Genomic DNA, 24,404 nt, shown 5'->3' on the forward strand with positions numbered 1-24,404 from the left:
CTGTTGCTCCCTATTGGAATAAAAAAAGACAAAGCTGATGCTCGTAGTCCATTCCGTTTCCAGTCATTTTGTTTAATCATTATGCCTGATTGATTTGTTCTGGTATAATGCCAGTGGGATGTATTTTATTCACAAATCATTTTGTCACCCCTCAGAAGAGTACTCAAGAATTCCAAAAAGTCAAATAGTTGAATCTCACACATTTTAAGTGGCTGGGGTGGGGCAGGAGGGATACTTTTTTTTTTCCCCAAAAAAGAAAAGTTTGGAGGACTTCTTTATTTTTTTAGGAATTGCTAATAAGTGACTCTAATCCATAAAAGCATATGCCTTAATACTTTTGTAATCATTGAGATGTTTAAAATTCTTCGAATGCCTACTGTGGACTGTAGGTGGTTAACTAAGATTTTTCTTTCCATAATTACAGAGATGGTGGGAACAGTGGTAGAGCTTTCCGCTGTTGCTTTGCACCACTGATGGTGATGTGATACTATGCAGTATTTTGTTATGGTTGCAGCATTTAAGTCAGATAAACTATTTCTAGCAGCCAATAGAAATCTATTTATCTCAAAAGAAAAAAAGAAAAAAAAGAAAAAGAAATGTGATTTTCTTATTAGCTCCACTGTTGTAAAATTGCCAAAACAGTTAATGGGTTTTTAGGCAATGAAAGAAGTTGCTTGTGAAGGAAACCGCTACTGATACAGATATCAGGTGTGAGCAAAAACGGTTTGCCAGTTGAATTAAAAAGCACCAAAGTCAAAGATAAGGCAGCTAAAACTCTGAGGCCCAAGATTATAGGGGGAACTAAATCCTATTGACTGAAGGCAACAGGGATGTTCTCACGTTTTCCAATAGCAGAAGCAAAAATTAAGTTTAAGTATGTGAAACACTAGTTTTTGAGGTGACCTGATTTGGAAAATTGGAATCTATCTATCTATCTATCTATCTATCTATCTATCTATCTATCTATCAATCAATCATCTAATTTCTGAGCTTCAAGGCACAATCAGGACAATAGAAGTGAACTGTCTTCAAGAATTTGTAGGGTCCTACTAAAACAATTGTTTCCAACTATTAAACTGTTTTACAAATCTCAACAGACTGTGTCCTATCTGGGGCTGGGGATAGCAAACGTGTAATTGAATAGTCCAAAATGCAATTCATAAAAGGTTTAATCACAGCTTGAGCAAGATACAAAAAGATAGTCGGTAAGTTAATGTTGAAAGCCAAATCAGATGGAGTCCTAGATGAGGTTCGAGAAGGTATAAACTAGACAACAAAAGTTTGGGCAACAAAGAATAAGTATTTCAGAGAGAGCTGTCAGGTAGTCAGGGTTCAAGGCAAAAAGGTGTCATGGCCCCTCAGACCAGTCCTCTTCAAGGGAGGAAAAGGAGCTAGAGTTCAATGAGAACAAAGATTCTAGCAAGACCAATCAGAGGATTTGGGGCATAACTCTGAGGATTAGGTATGGCTACCTTCTGTTGGTCCTGATCCTACAACTCTGGACTTGGATTCTGAATCAGGGATTCAGTTGAAACACATTTTGGAATCCAAGACTAAGTCAGATTGGACTGTTGTAGGAGCTTTGTGGAATAGATCAGGCTGTTCACATTGCTCCAGACTCAATTTTGAAACGGACTGTCTTGTCTTAGCATACTTTTACTGAATAGCTGAATTAAAAGTCTGATATAATTTAAACTGATAATAATAATCCCATAACTGGTTCATGGAGTTCTTCACAAATGGAAATTTTACTAATATCTGAAAATACTTAGGTTTGCTGACCTCAGAAAAAGAAGAAAAAAAGCTCGTAGAGTTTTCTGTGGTCACTGCTACATACTTCTCAAGTCAGCTTAAATGAATTTACTAGGTCTGAACAAGACAACTTGATGACTTTGGAGTTATAGTTCATTGAATCCTTTGCTATTTGCTATGCATAGTGAAAAAAGTCTAAGACCCAAACTTCTTTAGGTTGCCTACCTTTGTATGAGGTAGAGAGCCCCAGTGAGCTCAATGGGATTTACATCTGAATATGTATGCAATTAACTTATTGCAAAGTTATACCCATTACAATCTAACTTTTTTCCAAGATACATGTTTGGAACATTCATGCATACAGACAGGACAGCAGAATCTTTAGTCCTCTGGAAGTTGCTGAATTTCAGTTCCCAATATCCCTCAACGTGCCGGTGGAAGCTGTTGTTCAAAAACTTCTGAAGGACTGCAAATTATCCTTCCTTGTTCTAGTGGGATATAAAGTAGAACAATAAAGGAATAAAAATATAAGAGTATCATGGGAAGACATGGGACACTGTGAAAAAGAACTAAGCATTAAGTACTTCCCTTAGTCCATCTGTCAGCCCCACTAGATGGATCAGACCAGAAAATCAACTCCACAGGAAGGCTAAAACTACTTTTATTGAGATTGGCTCTGGTAATAGAATCTTACAAGTTTGATTATAAGTAGTACTACTACTACTTATAATTCAGTGAATTAGGGTAGTGTTTGTCTGAGCAGCTTCCAAATGTTACCTGGCTGTTCTGGACATAAAATATCTTTTACCCTTTGATGCTTTGGCAACAGAGCTTGCATATCTCCATCAAGGTTACTTTCCTTATCCTCTCCACCATCTTCCCTGGTTTACATGAAGATACATGGATCAGAATAAACATGTTCTTTCTACCATTTTCTACCTTTATGTTATGAGTAGCCTCTCCAACCTCTTAAATGCTTTGCTTTTGTTATTAAATACTTATAAGCCTTCATAACACTGTCTTTCACTTATTGTAAAGCCATTTGCTTTAAATATCCCTTGATTATTGTCATTTATACTGTTTGAGAGAAATTATTCCAAAGTGTTTTGGTCAAACAAATGTTCATAGTTGCCTGTTTGCATAAGAAAGAAAAAGGGAATACAGAAGCAAGCAGATTTTTTTTTTAAAGCAACCTACTTTATAGAGATGGTATTTTGACTTGCATTCTCTCAAACCAATATTTCATATCCTTCAGGAACAGGTGTTGTATAAAGTTCCCTGAACCTTTTAAGCAGAAGAAGCAGAAGGTGGGAAAATAGTAATGAACAGATGTGTCTCCTGATTCCAAAATAATTAGAAGCAGATTCTGGAATTTTGGAGGAGCAAGTTCAGTATCCATCCATGGACAGGCATTTAATCTGCTGTTTGGTTCCCTAGTTCAGGAAAGAGAGGCTTTTGATAATGTGGGCCAAAGCAATATCATCTTACCTAATCTCCTGTGGCAGATATTCATCATAAACTCTTTGGGAAATGTAGGTTTTGTTTGTTTGTTTGAGAGGAGGGCAATAAAAAAGTTTAAGTGGGTGGATGATTTTAAGGACATATCATTTCAGCAATGACCCAAAACTTTTTGCCTTTCCTTTTCTTTGCTCATCTTGCAAACTATAAATAGTTCCTTCTTTTTTAGTATTATGCACACCATAAGAATATTTTAATAAGCTTAAGGCACAGATAAAATCTCCGTCAAGTCAAGCTCACCCCTGTAACTTCATGGACACATCAATGGAGTTTTCTTGGTGAGAGTACAGAAGTGGTTTCCCATTGCCTTCATCTGGGAAGCTTTTGAAAGTGTAGCCTACCATCTGGTATTTCTTGGAGGTCTCTCATCCAAGAATTAACTTTGCCTGATTCTGTTTAGCTCCTAGCTTCAACGAGGTTAGCCCAGGCATTGCTATACACTGAGGCTAGTCAGCTCTTAAAAGAGTTTTTGTGTATATGTGTGCTTCCAAGTCAGTCTTCAAGACTCAGGGATTAGTCCAAGCAGTCTCCAAAGCTCAGATGACTGCTTGGACTAATCCTTGCAGCTTTGTTGGCATCATTTTTGGAAGAAACTTGCCAATTTCTTCTCCCCAGGGCTGAGAGACCGTGACTGACCTAAAGGGAAGATTAGAACTCACAGTCTCCTGATTTCTAGCTTGGTAACCGTAACCCCCTACAAAAACTAGCTGCTTCTTAAAAGTTAGCTAAGAGATACTCTAATTTGGTTATGAATTATGAAAATGGCCATCAGGCAGTATTTCAGTTATTATGTAGGGAAATAACCATTTTCTAATTAGCTAAATTTTATATTCTCTGTCTCCTTCCTTCCCCCATATTACATGCTACTCCAATCATATATGACTCTAAGCATATATGCTTCCACATCCTCCAGAAAAACAGCTTAACATGCTGTGACCTTGCCATTGCTGTTAGTGAAAGAAAACTGAGCTGTCTTTTTAATATTGTTATACTTAATGTTATCAAATTAATATATACTTAATACATTTATTCACATTTAAGACAAGGCATGGCTTGTCACTACAAAGAGTGGCAGCTATGATCTCACTAGGAAAGTCATGTGCATAATATTTTTGCCTAAGCATCTGTCTCACTAACGGCCATCCAGAACATGGAGATAACATACAGTTCTTTGTAAGATGAGCAAGCTGCTGAAAGTATAAAGAATGCAATCTAAGGACTCCTTATAATTTTAATCATTTGCAATTGATGAGCAAAAAGAGACCACCTCATAGAAGGTTACCAATTAATCCATCAATAGATGAAAAAGGATGTAGGTTTAGAATTTAAACTGAGGGTATATAATACAGGCATTGACCAGGTTTGACTGTAGTTAATTCCTGAATAAAAGGCCACCATTGAATCCATGTCCACTCTCTTCAGTTTCATGATTGATGGCACAAAGGATATCCCCCATGGCTGGTGTGGGTCTTCCAGGCTGTGTGGCCGTGTTCTGGAAGTTTTGTTTTCTAACGTTTCGCCAGCACCTGTGACTGGCATCTTCAGAGTGCAGGAGCACAGACAGGAGCAGTTATCTCTGTGCCCAGAGTGATGTGACCCTTTTGTCGGTATTTTATAGAGATATGAGGGGGGAGAAGGGGGGGGTTGGGGGGGTTGGGTTACTGAGTGGCTGCTTGTTTTGGTGTCAGAATCTATGTGTATCTTCCTGGGGATTAGGCAAGGTTTTTTCTTCTACTGAATTGTTAACGAGAATTGTTAACAATTCTACTGAATTGTTAACTGTTCCATCAGTTTTCCCATGGGGTCTGTGACCCCTTTGATGTAGGGCAGAAATACTTTGTTGGTGGATGGCTGTTTTTCTTCTTCAGTCGCATGTTATTTGGGTCCTACAAGTGAATGGCTACTCCAAGAATGAAATAAAAAGAGCCATCAAACCAAGAAAACAACATGCATGGGAAAACTGATGGAAAAACACAATTTCCAAACAATCTTCAGACCCACCAGAAAAGTACAAGAAGTGCTAAAATCAGCAAAAGACAAAAGGGATCCCCTCACCGCCACAGGAGTATACCGCATACCATGCAGTTGCGGGCAAATATACATCGGGACCACAAAATGCAGCATCCATACCAGGATAAAAGAACACGAAAGACACTGCAGACTACAGCAACCAGAAAAATCTGCAGTAGCTGAACATGCTCTCAAGCACACTGGACACAAAATCCTATTTGAAAACACAGAGATACTGGACAACACCAACAGCCACTATACCAGGCTATACCGGGAAGCCATTGAGATTCACAAACACCAGCACAGTTTCAATAAAAAAGAGGAGAGTCTAAAAATCAACAAAACCTGGCTACCAATCCTGAAAAATACAGCCTGCAAAAGGTCAACGAACTCAGCTCAACCACCAGGACATGTGAACAGTTCACACAATGAACTTGCTAATCACCCCCAGCAGCCCCTCGTTAACAATTCAGTAGAAGAAAAAACCCTGCCTAATCCCCAGGAAGATACACATAGATTCTGACACCAAACAAGCAGCCACTCAGTAACCCAACCCCCCCAACCCCCCCAACCCCCTTCTCCCCCCTCAGATCTCTATAAAATACCCACAAAAGGGTCACATCACCCTGGGCACAGAGATAACTGCTCCTGTCTGTGCTCCTGCACTCTGAAGATGCCAGTCACAGGTGCTGGCGAAACGTTAGAAAACAAAACTTCCAGAACACGGCCACACAGCCCGGAAGACCCACACCAGCCATCGTATGCCGGCCGTGAAAGCCTTCAATATCCCCCATATTGTCTTCTCTTATTCTGAGGAGTAAATTAAGAGGTATGAGCAACCTGAAAGAAAATGTGGAGTTGCAGCGAAAAGTAAGGGTCTTAGATGAAAAGACATGGATAAATTTGTGACAGAAATATAAGAAAGGGTAATGGGAAGTGTAAGTAAAGGAGTATGAAGGTTACATATATAAGGAGTGTGGAAGCAACAGGATGTCACAGTAATGGAAGAGACTGAACAGAAAGATTTGTGAGGAATTGATAGCTGAGAAGTTCTGAAAAGTCTTACTTAAAAAAAGATAGATTCCTAGTCCACTTCACCTAGAACTGACTGATGACCTCTCCCAGTGGTTTCATGTACACTTTTAAAAGACTGGGGAGATGGCCACACTGGAGTATCCAAGGTATTAACCTCTCATCTTCCACCAACACCAGCTGAAACTACCAACTCTGAGCACAACCACTGTAAAACATTGTTGCCAACCCCTAACCATGGCTCGCAGTCCCAAAAACACACATGGTCATCAAATACTTCTGATTAGAAGCATTTATTCATATAGGAATAAATTTTTAGAATGCAGTGTATTTGAGGTGCATAATTAATTTTATATTTTATTGATTATGCTTTGAATTTCCACTCCCCAAGTATTTAATATTTGAGAATTCATTTTAAAACAATCATTTTTCCCCCTTCAGAAAGTATTTTTATTGCATAAAGTGTGGAATCAGATTAAAAATAGCAATCCCTTTGTACCTCTCATTGACTATTCCATCCATATGTCCTGAGATGTGTGTACAACTGATTGATTATAAGTGAAGGGGAAAAAATTGTATAAGCCAGGAATTCATCTTTACATCCTCTGGATTTTTTTTTTCCTTCTGAAGTCAATAGAGACAGTTCTGCCCTGGATATTTTTCATACACTGATGGAGAAAGAAACAGAATTTTTACTTTTGTGGATTCTTCATTCACATTAATCTTACAACTGTCAGGATATTTTTTAAAGAACAAACAAACTGGCTCCCACGTAAAGTCTTTTTCTTTAAAAACTTGGCTATAAAAAACAGTATGGAGGCTGGATGCAATATACTAAATAGATGCCAAAACATTTCTATCAGGAAACAGAAAAGGGGGGTCCCCCAAGCTGTAGCAAGTGGCCTTTGTACAAAGAACCAAACAAACTGATTCTTTTTTTAATGAAAGTGCCAAAATAATCCATAAGGCAGGTGGTGAATATTTTCTCCATCAGATGATATGAATCACATCCAGAGAAGGCAGCCAGCTTTTTGAAAGTCCCCATGAAATAAAAACGAATATTTTTTCTATAGTGCATCAGGGAAACAAATTTGTCTCCTTGTATTATAAAGTTTTGGGTCTATTGTGACATTGTCTGGAGAGTTTGTGTAACTAAGAGCAGCTTTTAAATAAATAAAATAAATAAACAAGAGCAACTTGACAGCACAGCTGCTTGCATTATATGTTATTATATATTCTTGCTTTATCTTCCAGTACCAACATCATCTCACAATTAGTAATGGAATAAAAAGCTGTTAAAGATATTTTTTTCCCATCAAAATCCTGTGATCTTCCTTCCTTCCTTCCTTCCTTCCTTCCTTCCTTCCTTCCTTCCTTCCTTCCTTCCTTCCTTCCTTCCTTCCTTTTAAAAAGTGTTTCCGTAGTATGGGTGGTAACAGTGAAGAGTCTGTTGCTTGTCTACAAAAGTTAATATAAATTAACATACATTTAAGAAAATGCACATCAGTCTGCGTATTAATTGTGGGGGAAAAGCTAACTTGTGCCTACCTTAGAGGTCAGCAAAAACTAAGACAAGTAGATCCAATTTGGAGATCCAGAAATGGCCTTATCTGTTTCTCAAAGGGAAATACAACTCTGTCCAACTCTATCCAACTCAGGTTTCCTAACCTGCCCTCTTTCGACTGACCAGAAACATCCTCTTCTTAATAATATTAGTGTTTGTACAATCCTACTCTGAGGAGAACAACTGAATTTCATCTGATTTTTGCAGAGGGTATTCAAATACAAAGCCCATGTTGCTATGTTTGGAGCCTTCTATGAGGGCTCTTTGGGGTCAATTTTGGACATTTTAACGTTTTTCAGATTCCTCTTTTAGAATTCCTTTCCGTAAATGTTCATTTACTTCATTCTCATGTCACTTTATATTAAAATGTAAATTATTTTTTAATAATATCTCTAGACAAGAGAAACAAAATATGTCCATGAAACATAGTATACTGAGGTAGTCATTCTTTCTAATTATTATTTTTAATAAGTTATTATTTTCTGACCCTAGAACTAGATGAGGGACAATGAGGAAATGTTATAATATGTATAAAATTCCTTGTGCCAAAACAGAATTAATTTTTATTAGCAACAAAAAAATATTTTTTCCTCTGTCAATCTGAACCTATTCTTTCAAGTCTATGAAACAGATCCTTGAATAGGTGCACCTGGGGGCAGGCTAAATTAAATGTTTTGTACTTCCCTTGTTTTCCATACTGAATTTGATTGCATTTATTTATTGATATTTAATTCTACCCAAATTCTTCTGTTCCCTTTCTAAGATGTGCTGTGTATCTTGAGATCTCATAACAGAATTCTCAGAAGCTTTTGGGAGCCAATGGTCAAATTGCATAGAATGACTGTCTCTGCAGAAAGCATTCACCTCAGCCACAGTGGCCATGATCATCTGTGTATTTCGAACACCATGGATGTTGTGGCTGATAGTCAGGTACAGTGGCATCCTCAGAAGGGATCAAAGCAGTCAAGATTGTGGTCACAACATCACAATTGAAACCCCGTCCTTGTATGTGTCTGCAAGATTGACAAAAGGAATGGGGCTTGGATCGCAATGCCACGCCCATCATCTTGCCTGGGTTTGACACCCCCGGCTGTGGAAGCTACTGGTCAGGTGCAGCCAGCAGTAACTATTTGTGGTAAATGACAATAGCAAACACCTTTTTTAAAAAATTAAGCACATGGTCAGAACAATCCTATTCCTCTCTTTGGAGCAAAATATCAGAAACCCTGAAAAATCCAGTGCCCTGACAAAGAAAGATCAGCAGGGTAGAAGTGAGGGCAGAGTGATATATGTCTCTCTTCCTTCCCTCTCAGGGAAGAAGATAAGTCAAGAGCAGCTCTAAATATTCTACAAGCTGGGGCATAGTAAGTGGCTGGGAACCTTTCTCTCTCTCTCTCTTTCTCTCTTACCAATGTTGGAGTTTCTGACATCCGTAGGAGGAAGGGGTGGTCCTAAAATTGAGTTTCCTACTCCAAAGTCAGAGCTTCTCCCTGATCGTGGAGTGAGAGCTTCCAAAACTGCTACCATTCTTGGGAGTTCTTCTTGGAGATTATACATTTGTAGTTTTACTTAGAAATAACTACTCCTGAAATTATGAGCTGAGTTCCTGCTTACACCAATGATAAACAGTTGGTTGCTTGGAATTCACCACTGAATTACCAGGGGTGGGTCACCATCTGTCAACACTGCATAGCAGAAATAAACAATGTCTTGTATTTTACCCTGTTGCAATTGTGCAGAATCAAGGAAAAGAAATGAACTGATATGTTGAAAAAGCAAGTAATAACTATTGAATACAAAAAGGAACCTTAATGAATGTTCCTATCAAATACAGCCAAATTAAAAGAATGAGTCAGCAAAAAATTATGTGGTGCTACTGTCTGATAAAGAGAGCCAGTTTGATGTAGTGGTTAAGGCACAAGGCTAGAAACTGGGAAACCGTGAATTCTAGTCCCTCCTTAGGCACAAAACCAGTTGAGTGACCTTGGGCCAGTCACTCTCTCTCAGCCCTAGGAAGCAAGCAATGGCAAACCACTTCTGAAATCTTGCCAAGAAAACTGCAGGGATTTGTCCAAGCAGTCACCAGCAGTCAACACTAACTCAAAAGCGTGCACACACACACACATGCGCACACACATGCGCACACACACATACAGTCTGATAAACATATTACTGAGGATTTCGAAGTAACTAATTTGGAATAAACAATTAGTTAACAATGGCAAAAATGCTGTAGCCTGTTGAAAAGAGTAACCTAAAACACTGAGAATCTCATATTGGATTAAAATCTTAGAATATAGCAATAAAATGGAATCTAAATGAAAACTATTTTAGAAGACACACTACCAAGTTCACTGAAAAATAGTCTGCTTTTAATATTTTCTGCCATGAAAGGCTCCAGTATCAGATACAATGTTGTATTTTTCTATCATTGTTTTTTTTTTTTTTTTGCTACTTCTTCCCACTTCTAAGTGCGAGAATAAATAATGTCAATTTTAAAAAGTAAGAATGATCAGGTATAATCTTACTGCTGTCACCCAGGCTGAGAGCAATTTGTTTGATTGTCCATTTGACCCACATATATGAGTATTTTTTGTCTAGAAATGTGTTTTTATTCTTTATTTAGCTGCATGAATAATGGCACATCAAATTTGAATTCACACATACTGAACTGTGTAGGTATATAATTCATAGCTGTCTAAACAAAGTTGGTGGACATGAATTTAAATGCTAATTTACTGTATTTGAGACTGTATAGCTGTAAGAATTTTGGAAATGTGTTGTATTTGTCTTCAAATTTTGCAGCTTGTCACAATGCCATTGCTTGACAACTGGACGAATAAATTTGAGCAAATGAAACCAACTTACTAGTTCAAAGTATCAGATTCATGCTTGCTTGAAATTGGAATATTTCTAGACAGAATGGGTCAACTAACAGATTGTCAGTTACCTCCCCTGTGAATTTGTCTGACAATTCTTTATAAAATGTGAGTCATAGAACAAATCAAGGATGTTGGATAGAATGGGTCAAATCTGCAAGTTAGTGGATGTAGAGTTGCAATTAGAGGCAGGGGGTGAACACAACTCTAGGCTCACCATCTTGTTTTTGTAATCATCCCCACCCCCGTGGATGCCCCTGGAAAAGACTCTGTGTCTGTTAATAAGTTAGGTTACGGGGAATCACAGCTAAAATGAAGTGGAGGTAAATAGACAGTTTTATTAGGACATTTTAGTACCTGCTTACTGAAATAATATTTTCCTAATGGAACCAAAAAGCCCTAAGTAGCTTTCTCAGTACTGAAGGACATGATTTATTATGTAAGGGAATATTTTAAATAGCAGGAGTATATTTTCAGATATGCAGCTATAAATGACTGTATTTCCAAACTTAAACATTCACAGGGATTAATGTACTGCATTTATTAACAACATTTTATTTAAAACATAGCATAATACAACAGGCCACGTTAAGATTAAATTCCCAGTCTGGTTAGCTACTTCTTCAGTAGGTATAGTAACACAGAAAAGTATAAACTTTTCTTAAACTGTGTAAAGAAGGCCTAGATCTGTAGTCTATTCCAATTTGCAATTATTTTCTAAGCACTTTTGACTTGAGATTCTTTCAGCTGACAGTGCCAAGGGCTAAAGCGAAACACTTCTGCATGCAAAGCTTATCTTCTCCTGCTGAGTATATCCCCATTCTCATGGCCCGTTAATATCGTGGATTAAACATGCAAGTCCCTGATAATTTTGGTACAAGGCAATTTGTTGAACAATGATGAATGGCATAAAATATTAGTAGTATAGCAGAAAATAAAAGCTGAGTAGTTAATACTATTTGAATAAGGGTGAGTAAAGGCGTAATTCCACTGGATAACAGGCATTCTGATTTCAACTTTATAGCTGGCATTATTTGGGAGGCACACATATTACCATAAACCAACATTTCTGAGAATTTACCATGAATGAGTCACAGTGCTGATGTGTGCTCTTCCATCACTCCCACTGGTTCCCCTCAGTGAGAGGGCTAAACACCCAGTGAAAGATTCCTTATGTCATGTATCATTGGAACCAGAATCTCTGGCTAATTCATTTGGTAACAAGCGGAATTGGAACTCATACTTCTTAACTCCAGATCCCCGGCTTATTAAGGAGCAACAAGCCAGAGGTCCTGGTTTGGAGGATACAATAAACTATGGAAGTAACTAGTTTATCTTTCTAAAGTATGCATATAAACAGCAACAACTGAGCAGCAGAGGTGAATATAGTGGCTACCTCACTGTAAAGCTGAAGTCTCAGAAGTTCTAGATTACTGTGACATGAAAATATGATCAATGTGATCTGAGTAAACTCCTAATTGACCAAGCTAATCAAGTTCATTCAAAGGGCATGTAAAGCTTTCCCCAGCATGGTTATTTTTCTTCTCTTCTCTGCAAGGTTGAGATTAATGTTGGTGTTGTATTTGCTTTAGTAATCCATTCACATCTACATGATTATCTGCTTCAGTGGAAATTATGGCAGCACTGTGAGATTTGAAAATGAGTCTCTCTTTAGCTTGGTTTTGGCAAAATATTTTTAATTTTTTCTTTCGGTTTATTTATCTTAATGCATCTTACAGAAAAAAGTACCAAGAAAGAAAAAACAAGAAGAGAATTATATGAAAAGAAATTAAAAAGGCAACCAACTTAAGCAAAACCCAGGAAGAAAAGCCACAAGAAGCAAATATATATATATAGATATATGTAGATATATATATCATCAAATGTCAAAGAAGTTTCTAATTCTATATTTTAAAAAAAGATGGTTCTCTAACATTACAATATGTTGTAAAATATATGCCAAAGAAGAACATATTGAGTCATTTTTTTAAAATTAATAGATAAAATTGCCTTTTCAAAAAAAAGTAAGTTACACATCTCTTGAATTCAATCCTTAATATCAGGAATATTACTACTTTTCCAATTTCTCAAAATAATTCTCTTAGCAACAGTCCAGACCCAATATAGTCAGATTCCAGAGTTTTGGAACATAATTTAAAATAACATTAAGATTTTTTAACATTAAAAAATGTCTTGATAAGTCAACTTAAGAATATTATAATATTATTCCAAAAATATGGATATAATTCACAAGACCAAATCATATGAGCCCTCAAATTGTTTATATCACCAACAAAGAAAATCTTATGTCCATCCTTTCAAATAAGTTCTTTGGGGTGTCCAGTAGACTCAAAATAAAATATTTTGATGTATTAGTTTTAATCTTAAATCCACTGAAGCAAATTTAAATTTTTTTAAGACTTGCAGCCATTAATGTTCCGTTACTGGGTGTTCTGATTCTTTAATCCATGAGTCATAAGTGCCCTTTATGTTAACTTTAAAAATATTTAATTTTTGATATAGAACCAATGTAGGCTTAGTTTCAAACACTGACAGCACCTCAGGTTTCTTAGACACAGTCAAAGCATCCAGTGCGTATTGAGCCATTAAAACATAATTGAATTGATTATATTGGCACTGTATGAAGTTGAGAAAAATATTTTAAATAATCATTGCAAAGTAATTAATTTAAAGTATATATTCTGGATTCTGCCCAATAGAACATTTTGCAGTTCTGAAAATAGATTTTTTCCATAAAGTTAAATGTTCAAGAGCCTGCACATCAAAATCCAGTCATTGAACCAACAGGGCCCTGTTGTTTCCAAGCTTAATGGAAATAAATAAATAATTTCCAATAAAGCCCAGAAAGGTTGATATTCTATTAAATGTTAATTCCACATGGATGTAGCCAATAAATATAAGCCTAATTATATTTCTGAAAATCTGGTAAATTAAAACCACCATCCTCAAAAGATGATTTCAGTGTAACTAATGAAATCCTAGGTGGTCTATTTTCCTCTATAAATTTCCTCAATAACTTATGTATCCAAGCAATTTTTTTTACTTGGGATTAACCTTGGAATACCTCTTAATAGATAAATGAATCATGGACTGATATTCGTTGTAATAACATTACTTTTACCCCACCAACATAATGGAATTTTAATCTATTGATATCTAAGGCAACATTCTCTAAATTTTTTAATATATTTAATTCCACATATTTAGATTTTTTTTAGGACTATAAAGCCCTAAATACTTAATATAATATGTAGCAATTTGTGACATTTCTGAATCAAAATATTATCAGTAGTCAACTGTTGCCATTTTCATTGTTTGATCAAACAGTGAAGTAGAAAATAGGATTTATTACTCTGCTCTGTTCTTATGTTGCCCTAAAATTTTATATGAATAGAAATAGCTTATCAGCCTACAGTGTATACGTACATATACACTTGTTGCTTTATTTCGGTTTTTATTATTATTATTTACCTTTCTTTTTAAAATACTAAAAGGTTTTTTAGAAATAAAGTATATACAGTATTGTCATATTCCTTCCTCTTTTCTCTGAGTGATGAAAAGTTCCATGGCTCTAGTTCTTATCTGAGTTTGAAAAGAGATCACTAAAGGCTTACGGTGTTTTATTTTATTTTATTTTATTTTATTTACAGGTATGCAGGTTAAGCATAGCGGTGGCATAGTTTAAACATTTCAAGAGACAGCTAAACCTATAATCACACATGAATTTTCTTGAGAGGAAATTCTGCCTACACCCTTGATTATTCCTTGAAATCCCTCTATTGTTGTAGAAAGGATGATGATGCTTTTTGATAAAGCTTGAACTGATCCTAACCATCAGCATTTGAGTATTCTGCAGAAGAGAAATGACAATAACAATAATAGAAATGTAATAGTTTATCTCTACAACCACAAAATATTATCTGCCCTTATCCTACGGTGATAGTTGCATTCAAAGACATTTGATAGCAGAATTCATTTCAGTACTATTCAGATATACATTAGTTTTCTCCAAGAGCTTGAAAAACAACACTTGAAATTGAGATGCACACAGCAGTTTGTAGGTGTCACAGGCAATAATTTAACCACTTCAGAGTATAGTCCCATGTAGTCTGTGGCTTAACTATATATTATAATGTTCTTCAGATGTTACTAAAAAAGCTCCAAGTAACCCTATCTTCCACCAGTGTGGCATGTATGATTTCACCCTCTACCAAAACATCTACAGGGAGGAAGCTTTGATGTGTTCAAATAAACTTTCCAAGGCTTCCCAATAAGCTAGAACCGCGATAGCTAAACATGCTTGAAATGCTGCTTCATACGTCCCTCCAGCAAAAGTCCAAGTACAGCCAATGCATGGGGCTTTCCAAACATCCCTGCCCTTTCCCAATGTCATGATCACACACAGCCATCATCACATAATATAGGGTTTAAGATAGTCATCATCACATTTTATTTAAGCAAATCACAGAAGAGAGGCGGTTTGGTGCAGTGGTTAAAAGCACCAGACTAGAAACCAGGACACCATGAGTTCTAGCCCTGCCTGAAGGCATGAAAGCAGCTGGGTAACTTTGGGCCAATCACTCTCTCTCAGCCCTAGGAAGGTGGCAATGGTAAACCACTTCTGAAATCTTGCCAAGAAAACTGCAGGGACTTGTCCAGGCAAGTCTTCAGGAGTCGAGAATGACTCAAAGATGCACACGCGTGCACACAGGCACACATACATTTCTAAAAAATTAAAAAGTAAATTATAATCAACTAAATCTACATTCCTTGAAAGCTGTAAGTGGATGGAATGCCACTTCATCTCCATCTGAGTCAATGGGAAAGCAATAAACTAATGTTTGCTTCCATTACATTTGCCGAAAAGAGTTGCCTCATTCTTCATTCCTTCCACAATGCCAAGTATGCCCCATTCTATCCAAGGAAGGGCAGGGCAAAGCATCAGTTCTCTTGAGTACAGCCAGCTGAGGAGTGTTGTTCTAAATGAAACAAAAAGAACCAATTGGGAAGAATGACTGCAAAGTTATAAGGGAGTCACGTTAATAGTGCCATCTGAAGCTGTGTCAGGAGATTAGTGCCAACAGTGTGTGTGTGTGTATTGTCGAAGGCTTTCACGGCCGGCATACGATGACTGGTGTGGGTCTTCCGGGCTGTGTGGCCATGTTCAATCCCCCCCTTCCCCCCTCCCTCAGATCTCTATAAATACCCACAAAAGGGTCACATCACCCTGGGCACAGAGAGAACTGCTCCTGTCTGTGCTCCTGCACTCTGAAGATGCCGGTCACAGGTGCTGGCAAAACGTTAGGAAACAAAACTTCCAGAACACGGCCACACAGCCCAGAAGACCCACACCAGTCACAGTGTGTGTGTGTATTTACCAATTGCTAACTTCAGGAAGGAACTGATTTTCCTTGGAATAATGACTATGGAGCAAAAGATTACCCTTCTGCTTACTGATGTTCCAGCAAAAGCAGCCCTGTCTGTTGGGGTCATAGGATTAAATGTTTAAAGATTCCTAACATTGCTGCCATTGACATAGTTAGGCTTTTGAGTAAGTCTTCTGTCTTCTGTAAGAAGATATAATGCATTGGAATAGCCTTCTGAGTATCAAGATCTCAGGACTTCCCTCAGTGATTGCAGAATTTCAGTCTAGCGTAAGTGTTAGGAAGAAGCACTGTAATTCAGTGCTGTGTTTCTCAGTATTGGCAATTTTAAGATAAGTGGACATGCTGGCTGGGGAATTCTAGGAATTGAAGTCCACATACCTTAAAGTTGCTGAGGTTAAGAAACAGTGATCTAGAGAAAGAAAAGAGACTTAGTTTGTAGGGTGTTCAAGCTCCAAACCTTGCACTTCAGTTTTCAGTCCATGCTTTATGACTTTCCTTCCAACGATTTTGCACTGTGGAAAGTAAGGCCATAGTACAAAAAAATTACCTCTCCATCACTAGAATGGTTTAGAATGTGTACCAAAATATTCCAATTTACAAACTTGTTACATCTTATTCTAACTAAAACATTGGTAAGCAGAAAGCTGGACTCAGGGATTGAGATGAAGCCTGTTCTGAATGAAATTATACTCCCCCAGAAGGAGCAGCTTCACTGTTTGAGAATAATCCTTGATCTGTTGTTGCATTTGCAGGGGGCAACTGTGGCAAGGAGTGGGTTTGTACAAATATAGATAGGGTAACAACAGTAGTTCTTCTGAGATAGTCAGTCCTAGTGATAGTTATCCACATCTTGATTACAAACCATCTTGATCATTGCAATGGATTTTTCATGGAGTTACTCTTAAAAAGTGCTTAGATATTGCAGTTGGTGTATTGCAGCTGTTTTGACTGCTGACCAGTGCAAGGTACAGAGTTCATATCATGTTTGTTCTGAAAAATCTGCACTGGCTACCAGTTGGTTTCTGGGGACTGTTTAAAGTGCTGGTGTTAGCCATTAAACTGCTAAATGGCCTGATTATCTATGGGACTATTCCTTCCATCCTAAATCTGCCTGGTTATTTAGGTTAGCAAAAGGGGTCCTTCTGAAAATACCCCCACAGTTTCAGCTGCTGGGTACATGGGAAACTCAAATATCAGGGACATCGTGGCACCCAGGCTATAGAATATACTCCCTCAGTAGGTGTATTTGTGTGAAAGAATGTAGATCTAGCCTTGAGAAGGGTAAAGAGAGCAATGAAATGTTAAGGGAGGGAGAAATAACAACTTACTCTTGAGAAAGTGGAAAGCCTGAAAAAGAAACTCAAAATAACCCTGCCTTTATTTTGTTCAGTATAAAATGGGGCAGAGGGAAACTCTAACAGGCTTTCAAGATTCTGATATCCTAAAGCAGTGTTTCTCAACCTTGACAACTTGAAGATATGTGGAACCATGATGGTTGGGGAAAGCTGGGAATTGAAGTCCACACATCTTAAAGTTGCCAAGGTTGAGAAGCACTGTCCTGAAGCAATAAAGAGCATTCCTGGAATCCTGGTTACTTCTTGTCCTTGCCTACTTCAAAGGGCTGACAGTTTGGTTTTCACTCTCTTAATATTTAGAAAGAGGGCAAAAACATAAATAAAAGACTCTGCACATTCTTTTTAAAATCACGGAGAAGAGGGGAATTATGTTTCTTTCTTTTACTTTAAAAATGTCCCCATGTGGTTGCAGTGGTGTAGGGACATTTGCCATTCTTGTGGTTCCAATTAAAGAGTTATTGCATGACCGTGCCATGTTACGTGGTTGGCTGACGGTTGCAAGATCGTTGCTTAAAACAAAATGCAGGAAGAAATTGTACCCCTATACCAATGCAATCAAGCATGCTCAGTGGTTTTTTTTTTAAAGAAGAAAAGGAAAAAAAGATCTGCTTCCTCAAAAATTAATCTCTTCTGTTCACTCCTCTTTGGTCTTCACCAATTTTTCCCTCCTTCCAACACACACAAACTTTTTCATTTGCCCCTCTTTTATTTTCTTGTTGATTCCATTGACCGTGGTATCCTTCTGGTTGAGCAGTCAGAGTTGGGCCTTGGGGCAATGTTGTAGTGGTTCCAGTTCTTATCAAGTCATGTTCAGAAGGTGATGTTGGATCCTTACTATTCAGCACTGCTATCGCTGACCTATAATGTACCATCTCGGGTTCTATACTCTCCCCTATACAGTTTAGGATATTAATTGTATTGCTGGGAGAGTTGTAGGGATGAAATGCTGTCAAGATACTGATGATACATTCCAGTTCTGTTTCTTCTTATCAGCTAACATCCAGCAAATGGATGCTAAATATTGTCTATGTGGGAGTGAACAAGCTGGAATTAAATCCAGACAATATAGGGATGCTGCTGGTCAGTAGAAAACTGGACTTGGGGATGGTCTTCTGCCCATTCTGGAATGGGTTACAACTCTTCCTGAGCTAGTCAGACTGGAAGTAATTACCCATGCTTTTATATGGCACAACTGTATTGCTTTGATATGATACAACTAGATATAGCACAACTAGACTGTTAGACTGTGCTCAATATGGAGATAGAGTTGAAGAGCACTTGGAGGCTTTAACTGATACAAAGCATGGAAGTTGCATTGTGGACAGTAAGCACATCACCTATATTGAAAAAACTTCTTCAACTGAATTGCTTTCCTAGCTCAATTCAAAATGCTAATATTTATATTAAAAGCCCTAAGTAACTTAAGGCATGGCTTTCTGAGAGATCTCTTGCAATATGCTTGAAAATTAAGATCTCCAGGCAAGTTACACTTGTAAGCACTCACTTGTGTCATACCCTAAATCTGGGAACAAACCCTTTAAAGCTGACCACATTACCTCTCTACTTTGGGAAAAGATATCAAGGTGTCGTTTTGCAAATGCCTTTCAACTGTGTAATAGATTTTGATATATTACATTCTTTGTGTTTGCAATTATTACATGATTTTTTGTTGTATTAGCTTTCTTTATTATTAGCTGGTCTGTGTGACATTTTTCTCTTTGCTGGAAAGTCAGAATAAAAAGCCAATATAATAATGATAAAATGTTGTTAATAATAAAAACAATAGTGTGACTATTCTGTCATTAAGCAAGCCAGTCTTACATACTGATACCCATCTGAAATGGAAAAATCAGTGTGGATGCATGGGGCGTTGAGTTACTCATGTTACTGTGAGTTTTCCCGCAGAAATGACATGGACCTAAGGAACCCCACACACCCAAAAGATCATATACTATACAAAGCAGTACAGTGGATAAAATCTGTCTTTGCTCTATCTGATGGAAATGTTGTGTTTGCAAAAATTGGCAGAATAGTGATAACATTGAGGATAGCCAATGTATCTTACCAGATTTGCTGTCAGCATTGAAAGGCCTTCGTAATGAGTAATACAAGTATGAATCCTTACTTACTTTACTGTTTATAATGGTAACTATTTGTGGAACATTTTCCACAGAGTGAGAGCACAAATGAATGAGCACAACAGCTTACAATAAACACTGGCAATTTGGCATCTTTCAGATGTCTTGGACTTCAGTTCCCATTAGTTCCAGACCACATGGTCAATGCAAATATAATCTTCTCAAGATTCAGTTCCAGTCAACAGTCATTTAATTATACTGCACCACAGCTAAATTATATCATAAGAAAAAGAAATACCATGAGTCCTTTCAGATGGGTGGTTCATCAATCAAAAATACTGCAAAAATGTTAACTTTTCAATTTTTAAGGTTTCTTTTTCTAAGCACTGGAGAATTGCAAATAAAAGACAATATGGCCTGAACTCAAAGTGAATGAGCAGAGGAATTGGCTTCTTCTAGAAGTAACTCATATCTTTTTTTTTTCTTTTTTCTTTAATGCTGGGCTTGAGCTATTCAAGTGCCTTAATGAAGGTGAACATGTCAAAATGTCTTGACAAGCAGCCTAGAGCATGTACAGTAATATGCTGTATGATAACTTTCAGTTAGGTGAATATCTCAGCCAATTATATATGACCTTTCTAAAAATGCAGAACTTGAAGAAGGAACCAAGGGTGCCAATAAATATTTTCTACGGAACTTGCTGTTTCTGTTTTGTTCCAGTTGCTTAAGCTGGTCCACAGTAAATAAGTAGCTGGGCTAATTTTGGAAACTGGTGATTGAGGACAACAGGGACCAAGAATATTTGCTCCGCAAAGTAAAGAAACTAAAAGGCTGAAAACATCTGATTTGTTTTGAGGAGAACAATTGGCCCTGTTTATTTGGGTCCTTTACTGAGTAATTTTGCAGAAAATGGCTTCGCTAGGAGTGTGCATGGGAACAGTTTGGCCCTCAGTTGTGTGCAGATAATAGCTTGGCAAGGTTGAGAGGTTCTTTCTCTCTCTCTCTCTCTCTCTCTCTCTCTCTCTCTCTCTCTCTCTCTCTGTCCCTTTTATAGAGCTTCAAAGACATTGTTGATGGAGGCCTTTTGTAAATGAATTATCTGTTCCTCTTTTGAATAACTTTACTCTTTAATTCCCTGTGGCTGTGAATGTGTAGCAAGCAAGCAAAGACATTTGGAGAGAATCTCCAGCGTCAGATAAAATATGAAATGTTTTTTAAAAGCATCCTTCTTGCCTCTACCACAGACACGTTTATATGATCTCAGATAAATACATTCATCTGGAGTGCTCACTGTGCACAATCAACAGCACTGTAGAGTTGTTCAGAGGGGAGGGACTGCCATGTGGTAAAATGAATATATCACCTGAATGGCACCCTTGTGAATGAAAAACTCTGGTTTATTAAATTATTTTCCAGAGTCGTTCTATTCTTTTCAACTATTGTACCAAACTAAAGAACATTTGTATTGTTGTACTGGACCTGATCTGTTGTGGAATGTTAATCTCTTTTGACTTGATTGTAGTGGTTTCTTTCTTACTAATGTCTACTGCATCCTTGTGCCCAGTTTGGGAAGTAGTAACTGATTCCACATTATGAAAGTAATTCAGGTTGGATTAGAAATTGACAAATGATATGATGCTGGAAATCATACTTGAGACTTACACAACGAGTGAGTGAGTGAGTGAGTGAGTGAGTGAGTGAATGTCGGATGCACAGTGTTAGATAAGCAGGTGCTGTTAAAGTCATGTCTTCTTCTTGGGTGTCCCTTAGGTATAATGTTGGTAATTGGTAAACAAAATGTGGGATGATCTAGTGTAGCACAGCTCTTTTTAGTTGTTGTACTTAGCTGCTACTGTAGGGCAGGACTTGGAGTAAATGTGCAGAGCTTCACTTAGCAAAGCAAGCAAGAACACCTACACATTCAGTAAAATGGGGTTACCGCATTTTAAAATGGATGTCTGAGTACACTATATTCAGCACATAAACCTATCAAGTCACCCCACTAAATTACACGTGTTACAGGTAATTTAGATTTGTATATTAGCAATCTGTAGTTACTTTGGGGCTATACCTGTGGCTGACAATTGTACCCCAAAATTTCTGAAATATATCAAAGAGAGAATATGATCAGTTAAAGCAGATAAAATACTAGCTTGAAGCTACCTCTGACAAGAACAAGAATATATATTGACACTTTCCAACATATAAATATACTGCTGAAGTTAATTTTCAAAATGCCTCCTTAATAAAAACTACATCAGTTTCTGTTTGTGATTGCTGAGATTATCAATAGATCTTTATACCACTCTCCTGGAGAGCTTGGATCTGGATCTGATAGAAAATTGGACTCTCATGTAGTTTGGCTTTCATCATATATAGGGCTCCATTCTTTTATTGCAGATGCAATTTTAGAGTCATCTTTTGAAATTGAGTTGTTATGTTAAACCATCTTCTCTTTTCCCCTTTTTCCACTTTTGGCCATTGATGTAACACAGAGATATAAAACAGAAATATGATCTATTTCAGAAGTTAAAAATCTGGGTTGGAAGAAGTAATTTTCTCCATTCAGCAGCAATTTTAAAGGCAAAAGGCAAATAACAGACTGCTTATTAGGTTCCTGATTCATACAGATTTTCATGCAGATTTCATACTGCTAGAAAAGGCAAGGAGCAAATAATCCCTAATATTTTTATGGATCTGTTTCTTATGAATTGATAAGTGCCTTCATAAGAAAATAAATGCACTTTCTTGGATGTGGACTTTAAACTCAGCCTTATGAATTAGCTTCCATAGACATTAAGTCCAGGTATAGAAGTTGCTTTCTTAAAGAACTCCTTAGAAATAAGGAAGATTGTGTGGGGAGCCTAAAAAGTTGGTTTAGGTAATTTTATATACAGAATGTGAATGTGCTGATAACTATTTCAGTTGATCTTGATACTATAGCACTTAAATAATATTTCTATGCAAGCCATACTGACAGTGTCATGTTGGAGCTGAATCCAACGTAGGCTAATATTTTCAGAAAATACTTTTAAATCTGAAGTTACAGGGTTAAATAATAATGACAACAATGACAATAACTCTAAAGTTGCAGGGTCCCCAGCCCATTGTTTGTCCATGCTCTGTTTAAAAAAAAAAAAAAAAACTTAGTCTTGGATGCTTATAAAACAATCAGGTTAATGACTCGTGTCCTAGCACTCAAAGTTCTGAAGTCATGTAACACATTTTTGCAATGCTCACCCTACTTTGGACACATGCGAAGACCTAGCTCTCTGGAAAAGGCTGTAATGCTGGGAAAGGTGGAAGGAAAAGGAAGAAGAGGATGACCAGCAGCAAGGAAGATGAACTCAGTTCCAATGACAATGAGTGCACCATTGGGGACCTGAAAAAACAGATTAGGGATAGATCATCATGGAGAAAATCTATGTGGTCACTAAGAGTCAAAAATGACTCGATGATACACAATCATAATCATCATCTTCACTTTACTTATAAGCTAAGTTAGCAAACCAGAGTCAAACAGTCCTCTAGTGACTGTGAGCGGTCAGTAAGCGGAACGTTGGATCAAATTGGAACCTGAAAATGTAACTTTAATTGGAGAGTGTTCTGTTTGGTTTTAAGTTTCAGTTTATAGGGTATATTTAAGTAGTCTAAAAGGTGTCCTTTAAACAGCAACTGCCTAATGATTCCTGCAAATGCTATTAAAATTTCTCTACTCAACTCACCCATACAACTGATAATAAATATTATGAGTTCTTTGTACTTTATGAAAACACACAAAATTATGTAAAAGCTTGGAATCTAAAATCTAGTCTTAAATATTCAGTGATTTTCATTCTCAGTCTGAGGTAGTAAAGATGATCCACATACAAAAGCAGGTTGTTTCAAGTAGTTTTCTTTACAATATTGTGATCCACTTGTATTGTGATGTGCTCTCCCTTGCAGTTCCATAAGCTAAGTGCCTGTGTTTACAGCTAGATTAGCATTCTTGAGGTTTGCTTGTAATTGCACTGTATATCACCCAACCCATGATCATCACATATTAGATCAAGCATATTGAGCAAAATGCTTCCATTGTCCACTGTACCGATAAACAGGGGTTTCTTTCTCTAGGGAAAACCTTGGAGCTTGCTCAATCTGACTTTGGAACAAAACGGTTCCTTAATAGATAGAAAATTGATACAAATATATATCATCCAACACAACTTTATATACATAAATATTACACACACACACACACAGACACAGACACCCTTCTATCCACTATATTTGATTTCTTGTGTCAGTAAAAGGTGATAGACTTTAGAGAAAGTTAAAGGGCCTGGCTGCTTATACCGGATGGATCTGTGCTTCTCAAAGGGAGAAATGAATTTAGATTTCCATCCTATATTTAGACCTTTTTGAGTAAGATAGTTGGGTTCTAGTGTCTGATCAAAAAATGTGATGAACTCATTGATTAAAATAAATTGAAATAAATTCCAAAAGGTAATCCGGCCAGATAAGGCAAATGTAAAGGAAGAAACAGCTATGAACATCATGGTAATCTACCTCTGTATCTATATGAGCAGCTAATTCATTTTCATTCATTTTCATTTATTTTCATTACATGTACCTAGCTACATTGAGACAAGTGAAGATTCAGCATTGTACGTATATGCCAAAATACATTGCCCATACGTTTCAAAATGTCTCTACGTGAGGTAATCTGGAAACTTGTCCTTCCTAATTTTTGACAGACAGAAATATTTGCAAGTCGCAATAGGAATGCTCTACATCAAGAACTTTTCAATATATGAACTGTAGAAATA

At 37.1% G+C, this 24,404-nt stretch overlaps 1 protein-coding gene across 1 annotated transcript in view; it reads left to right on the plus strand.

The window, feature by feature from the left end:
• Positions 1-24,404, plus strand: part of TRABD2B (TraB domain containing 2B) — a 245,864-nt gene that overhangs the window by 198,073 nt on the left and 23,387 nt on the right. The gene's annotated exons all lie outside the window — the stretch shown is intronic.

The sequence above is a fragment of the Python bivittatus genome, unplaced genomic scaffold (assembly GCF_059951505.1).
Source record: "Python bivittatus isolate LINGU-HERP-01145 unplaced genomic scaffold, Pbiv_v1 ctg000700_np1212, whole genome shotgun sequence".
In the NCBI taxonomy this organism is placed as follows: Eukaryota; Metazoa; Chordata; class Lepidosauria; order Squamata; family Pythonidae; genus Python; species Python bivittatus.